This window comes from Poromitra crassiceps, assembly GCF_964638095.1.
Source record: "Poromitra crassiceps genome assembly, contig: HAP1_SCAFFOLD_232, whole genome shotgun sequence".
Taxonomy (NCBI): domain Eukaryota; kingdom Metazoa; phylum Chordata; class Actinopteri; order Beryciformes; family Melamphaidae; genus Poromitra; species Poromitra crassiceps.
Window position 1 is genome coordinate 296,672 of NW_028152160.1, and position 6,000 is coordinate 302,671.

General features: G+C 44.0%; 1 protein-coding gene across 1 annotated transcript in view; it reads right to left on the reverse strand.

The window, feature by feature from the left end:
* The window catches only part of LOC310770802 (plexin-B2-like), a 275,234-nt gene extending 270,647 nt beyond the window's left edge, over nt 1-4,587 (reverse strand). The window contains exon 1 of the mRNA XM_083663513.1: nt 4,527-4,587. The gene's annotated coding sequence lies outside the window, so the exon portion shown is untranslated. The remainder of the gene's footprint in view (nt 1-4,526) is intronic.
* Nucleotides 4,588-6,000: the final 1,413 nt, after the last annotated feature.

Sequence of the window (6,000 nt, forward strand, 5' to 3'; positions counted from 1 at the left end):
CGCGGAGAGGTCCTGCCGGACGAAAAAGCGCGTACCCTCCCAGGTGAGGGGCTTCTTCCCCGCAGCCTGGAGGATGAGTTGACGGTCGGGCCAGCGGATTAGGCAGATGAAGATGGCCCTCGGTGGCAGGCCGGGGTCTGGACGTGGCCGAGGCGCCCGGTGTGCCCTGTCCACCTCTGGTGGTTTCTCGCCTTCCTTCAGGTCCAGGATGTAACACAGGATTTTGCCACGAAAGCGTCCATGTCACCAATCTCAGCTCCCTCTTTTACATTGATCAGGCGAATGTTATTTCTTTTACTCCTGCTGATTAAGTCATCAACCTGCGTGTGCAGCGTTTCGATGTTTTTGCATTTTATCCACTTTCGGACTCACTGTGTTGTTTTTGTCCTCCAGTGCGCTGATGCGCTTTTCCGCATTAGAAACTCTGTTCACGGTTGCATTATTTTCTTTAGTGAGTGAGTGGATGGACTTCTGCACGTTTTCAAACTTGTTTTCAAGCTGCTCAAACCTCTGAGCGATGTCGGACTTAATCGATAGTGTTTCACGGAGTAAAAGTTTAGCCCAAGCCGTGTATCTCCAGCCTCCAGCAGGTGAGTCATTTCCTCATTCATGGCGGTGATTGCTTCGTCTTTTTCTTTCTGCTTACCTGTGTTGTGTTATGTTATGTTATGTTATGTTGTTAAAAGAGGGCAAGAGAGGAAATTAAAACAGAAGTGGATTTATAGTTAGAAAGAGTGCTAAAAAAGAGAGATTTTTTTTTTTTTTTTTGGAAAAAATCCATAGATAAGCCGCACCGTTATATAAGCCGCAGGGGCCAAAAAAGGCCAAAAAACGGGAAAAAAGCCGCGGCTTATAGTCCGGAATTTACGGTAGTCACCTTTAGGTGACAGTCACCTTTTTCATCCTAAAATAGTAGACTTTCTGAGTGCTTTTAGGTCTGGCCTGGTGTCAGACGATCAGCTCAGAGAGCAGAGGGAAATCCGCGCTAACGTTACACTGAGCTCACCTGAATACATTCACAACATTTTGTGGCAAAGAAATAATAATATCCGCACGTCGGACTCAGAGCAGTTGAGGAGCAGATGAGGAGTGTTTTGTCAGAAGCTCACACAGGTTCTGATGGTCTATATAGCCTACATGCATTTACAGTGTAACCCATAGACAGCTCACACAGGTTCTGATGGTCTATATAGCCTACATGCATTTACAGTGTAACCCATAGACAGCGCAAACAGGTTCTGATGGTCTATATAGCCTACATGCATTTACAGTGTAACCCATAGACAGCTCAAACAGGTTCTGATGGTCTATATAGCCTACATGAATTTACAGTGTAACCCATAGACAGCTCACACAGGTTCTGATGGTCTATATAGCCTACATGCATTTACAGTGTAACCCATAGACAGCTCACACAGGTTCTGATGGTCTCGTTACTGTATATAGCCTACATGCATTTACAGTGTAACCCATAGACAGCTCAAACAGGTTCTGATGGTCTCGTTACTGTATATAGCCTACATGCATTTACAGTGTAACCCATAGACAGCTCAAACAGGTTCTGATGGTATAATTATATAGCCTACATGCATTTACAGCGTAACCCACAGACAGCTCAAACAGGTTCTGATGGTCTATATTAGCCTGGGTAAACCCAGCCTCCACGTGACCTCTATGTGCTATCAACTTACGCTACAGGCAAAAGCCTGTGACGTCACGTTGAAGGCTGGGTTTACCCAGGCTAGGTCTATATAGCCTCCATCATGCATTTACAGCGTAACCCATAGACAGCTCTCTGCTAGACTGGAGTTCCAGTTATACAAACATTTCTCAGAAGCAAAAATGATCGCATTGGTTGAGTTCAACCCCAGTGGGCGGAGCCAAAGGACCAAGCCCAGTGAAAAAGACAAGAGGTAACGGTGCATTCCATTTGAACTTAGAAACATACCAGTTGAGTGACGTCACACCCGAGTTGACCCGACTTCCAGTAAAACAGATTGGAATACCAGTCAGGGTTAGCTCTAGCCAGGCTAGCCACTGTTAGCGATAATAGTTGATAACAATGCATTTCGTGGTATTTTACGCACACAAACACTGTAGCCACATGTCCCACACAGACAGAACTTGAGACGGTACTGTGTGAACTGATTTAATGAAACACAAATAAGACAGACGTGCTAATAAACAGGATTTACTATACAACTTGGGACTACAGTTGAAGTGCGGGCCTGCCATCTTGGATTTTGAGGTCGTTGTAAATTCCTAGTTCCCAATACAAATGGAATGTGACATAAGGGCGGAGGAAGCAATATTATGATGCCTAGCTCTCTAAAGGTAAAGTCAAAGGTAAAGTCCCACTGATTGTCACACACCTGAGTGTGCGAAATTTGTTCTCCGCATTTGACCCATCCCCTGGGGGAGCGGTGAGTGGGAGCGGTGAGCGGCAGCAGTGCCGTGCTCGGGAATCATATCTCTACTATCTATAGATATCTACTATCTCTATCTATCTATATACTACTATGATCTCTACTAACTGATCGAATGCTCTTATAGCCATACTAGGTAGTTAGCCTAGCTGATCCTCCAAATTCAAACTAGATAGCTGTCTAGGTAAGGGTGCTGCTGTCTTCACTGAAAAAGGACGTTCCAAGGCTTTCCTCTTGTAAAAAAAAACTAATCTAAAAGAATGTAGTACTTTTGAACTAGCGATGCAAAAATGCATTTTGATTTTCTTGTGCTTGAAAAGCACCTTGGAACTCCCTTTTCATTATGGATGAAGCGTCAACACGGTGAGTGCTAACACAAATTTCCATTTCTCATGGAGACGGAAATTAAGTGGTTCGCCGTTTGCAGCTAGTTTTGCAAGTTTAAAGTCGTTCAAAGTCATACAGACATGTTAGCCCTCAGGCTCTTTCTATGTTTGTCTCAGGACTTCACTATAGTGTTGACACGGAATTTAGAAGAGCCTGAGGGTAACAAGACATGTTTGATTCGGATGTTTCCTACAGATCTCATTTCCACATAAGGGAATACATACACCTTTCACTCTAAACAGGGAACATAATTGTACCTTTTCTGCTCCACACACATATCAACATCTGACTCCATAAACGTGGATTAATGTCATATTATCCATCATCAACATTAGGTTAGCAGTGCAGTATCATCATCATGATGTCATTGATTGATGCTTACACACAGTTCAAGGTGCAGGCTGTCCTAACCTGAACTGACACAGAGACCAAATACTTCAACACATGTTTAACGTCACCATTTACAGCAGTGCTCTGAAGCAGATGGAGGGAACTAGACTTTTTTTTCCCATTTGGTAATTGCAGTCCCCAATGAGTTTTAATGAGCAATATGTTTTAATGAGCCTTGGTTTCTTAATGAGATGAGTAGATTGCATTAAGATATTTACATTTGTCATTTGGCTGCTGCTTAAACGGTTTAAGAACATAATGCAGGATGATTCATATCTGCATCACAGAAACGTCTGACTCGATTACTGAATTTATCACGCACAATACACTGACGCACAGACAATGTACATATTCCTGATATAAATTGCAACCCCCCCAGCACAATAATACACATATCAATAATTTCAAAGATTAAAATGCCTTTATCTAAATCTCATTTGTGTTGGCTATAGCTAGATTTAGTGAGGGAAATCAATAAGGGATAACGATTCACCTCATTAGTGTGTACTTCATGAATATATAAGTGTCCCTAATCCCTAAACGTTACAGTCAGTGTACATGCAACCATGTTATTTACTGAAAGCATCAGTATGGTGTGTGGCTTTCTAGGATCAAGTCCCAGGCTCCAGATGTTCGCTTCTGTCTATCGATCATCCCCGATTAAAAGAAATCACACCAAACTGCATTCAAAAATGTGGAAATGTAGTGTTGCCTCACTCACTTATCTGCAAACGCAAATACCTCGCGGCATTAAGATTACGTTCCATTCTTCGATTCGGCAGACACAAGAAACCACTATACATGCACACATACATCCATAAAAAATGTCAGAATTGGTTTAGAATTGAGTTTCCCCCCCCACATTCTTAGCTTCAAAATGCACCGAGGGCGGTACGCGATCTGCGTTAAACCAATTATAAAAGTTTAGATTTTCTTGCAATCATGTGCTGCTGGGTGGATGACCTGTGTGTCGAATTTTCCATTGGCTCCTATCCATTCGTAAATGTCTTAATATGGTCTTAACTCGTGTTCTGTGAGGTAAATGTGGAATTATCCGATAAGCAAGGTAAATTGGCAGAATGTGTAATGGCGTTTGGCGTGAGGTATTCTAACGTTACGGCTATGCATTGATAAGTCATTAAGTGGTGAAACTCACTAGTCTTGCATATTATAGCTCTTAAAAGATTTACCCTATAAGCCTTTCCTGTTTATAAGTAGCCATGGGAAAGTGTCGCAAGAGAAAACTTGGATGCTGTGAAAAACTAAATTAACAGGCATAAATGCTGCATGTTTATGCTGCATAATGCTAAAGTCATTGCTTACCTCTCTGGATGTGTCGCTGAGATCCGTCTCTCACTGTATGTGCGGGTTTTATAAGGTTAAATAATCCCCAGTTATATGAAACGTGAACGCTCGTCCTCTCGGTCACCCCGGGGTCGGTCAGAAAGTTCCCAAATCACATCCTGACGTCAACTGAGCTAAAGACATCTCCAAGCGAAACAAACGTTGAAACTAGCCACGGTGGAAGTTTAGTGTCACAATATTCCCACGACAAACAAGTAGACAAGCTGCTTTCTTCGGCTTTTCCACGCCCAGAAACCCGCTTACATGCCCGCCGGTGTCCCCCCGGTTCAGGTGTGCTTCATGTCCACACCAACACACTGCTGCAATGTTCCTGGCGAGAGTGTGCTTAGTTTATCTACTTGCAGCACCGACACATCCACTCCTGTCGCTAGCGAAGAGCTCCACTGTAATCGGGATGAGGCATGGGATGGGGCGGTAATGTATCCTCTCCTCATCCTCCTCCCATGAAAACCCCCTGCCTGCCTCTACTCTCGCTGTTTACAGCTACATCAAGCTCAATAAGGTTAGCTACAACAAGACAGGAAGTGCATTGATTTCGCCTTCAAAATAATAAAAGTGTCAACAATGTTACACTAACGAAAACAGGATAACACAATTATTTCCCAATTGCGGATTCCACTGGACAGGGAATTCCTGGAATACCATTCAAGTGTATTCCAGACAGGTCTGAGGAAGTCATGGAAAGTACAGTCTCCAGGAAGTTTGGTAGCTAAATAGCCTACAAGGGGATTTTTCAAATGAGTCACTTTACAGGATATCAGAATGTATTTTCCATCATGTTTCACATACATGACATAGATTGTTTTCAACTGTGGAGTAGAAACCAGCCTGTTAGGCCTACTCCTTTAGAAAAACAACAAATCATCTCATTAGAATGGCCATTCTTAGATCATGGAAACTTGTCTTCTGGTCTCTTATATGGGGCACGGTGGCTCAGTGGTAGAGCTGTCGCCTCACAGTCAAAAGGTCCTGAGTTCGATTCTCGCCTGGGACACTGTGGGCGCTGTGGTTGTGTTCCCCCCCATATCTTCAGTGCCTACTGCCCACATGGGGTATCTCGTCGTAAGGGCCTTTCTGTCTGTGTGGAGTTTGCATGTTCTCCCCGTGCTCCCCCAGGGGGTTCCTCCGTATATAACCCCCCCACTAAAAACATGCAGAAGATCAGATCGTCATCGTCATCCGACCAGTGACGACAACATCCGAAGTTGGTCCCCGGGCGCTGTACGAGAAAGCGACCACTGCTCCTGGCCTGCCCCCCGGAGGAAAGGACATGCCTGGATGGGTTAAATGCAGAGGACACTTTTCACCGGCCACCGTCAGCATGAGTGTGTTGTGGCCGCATGCATGTGTTGTGGTGTTCGTGTGACAATAAAAGACGGGGCTTGTCCCGTTACGAGAGAGAGTTACGAGATATTTGGTGGTCAAGGTCACT